Below are 995 nucleotides of genomic sequence, written 5' to 3' on the forward strand. Positions count from 1 at the left end.
AAGACCGTGCTTTGCCATGTCTCTTCTATTTTTCATTTGGTGTTTCTTATAGACCAGGTTGATCTCTTCTAGTCAGTAAGCTTTCGCGGTATACTAACTTCAGTGCATTTTACTGTCCTTCAGATACTTTTCCAATACCCTTTATTCGTCTTCAACTATCTGGTGTATTTGTGCAACATTTCACCTCCATCTACTTTCCTTCTTAAGTAGTGTCTGTCAACATTGCTGTGTGGATGAAAGGCATGTTTCACTGTCATTATTTTTCTGCTTTCTCTATCCAGGGCTTTTTAGTTGTTTGAATGCAATCCACTATTCCAGCTGTGTATCTAATGACTGGAATTACCTTGATGTTAATTACCTTGATGGCATTTCCTCCACTGAATTTGGACGAAGATCAAGCTTCTTCTTGACTTCAGTGTGCTTTATGTTGTCAGCTTGAACAATGCCCAGGTATTTGTAGTGATCTTTATTCAGGCTCTTGATGTTATTTCCATAGGGCATCTTGATTTCTACAGTTTTCACTATTTGCTCCGGTAGATGGTGATGGTGGCATGTTTTCCAATCCAAACTCCTTTGGAATATATTGGCTGTATAGATAACAGGTGTTGAGAAGCGATTCTTTTTCAGATGGTGTTTGTCCAAAGAGGTTCAGATCGTTTATGTAAAGAAAGTGCAACAGTCTGGAATATATTTTTGATGTTTGGTAGCCATGGGCTGACTTCTTCAATATTGTTGACAAAGGAGCCAATGCAGTAACAAAAAGTAGTGATGATAGAGTAGTGAGTTTCATTGAAATATCCTCTCTTGATATTAGCTTCTACTATTATTATTTTAAACTAAAGTTACAGATCTTTACTGGGGTATACTAGATATGTATTTGATCTTTCAGAAACAGTATATACAAGAAATAAGAACTGTCCATTTCACCAATAGCCCCAATGTTTACAGGAAGTCAAGGATTTTTAATTTTCAAGTAAGAGGGGAAAACAGCACTA

This window comes from Erythrolamprus reginae, chromosome 1 (assembly GCF_031021105.1).
Source record: "Erythrolamprus reginae isolate rEryReg1 chromosome 1, rEryReg1.hap1, whole genome shotgun sequence".
Classification (NCBI taxonomy): Eukaryota; Metazoa; Chordata; class Lepidosauria; order Squamata; family Dipsadidae; genus Erythrolamprus; species Erythrolamprus reginae.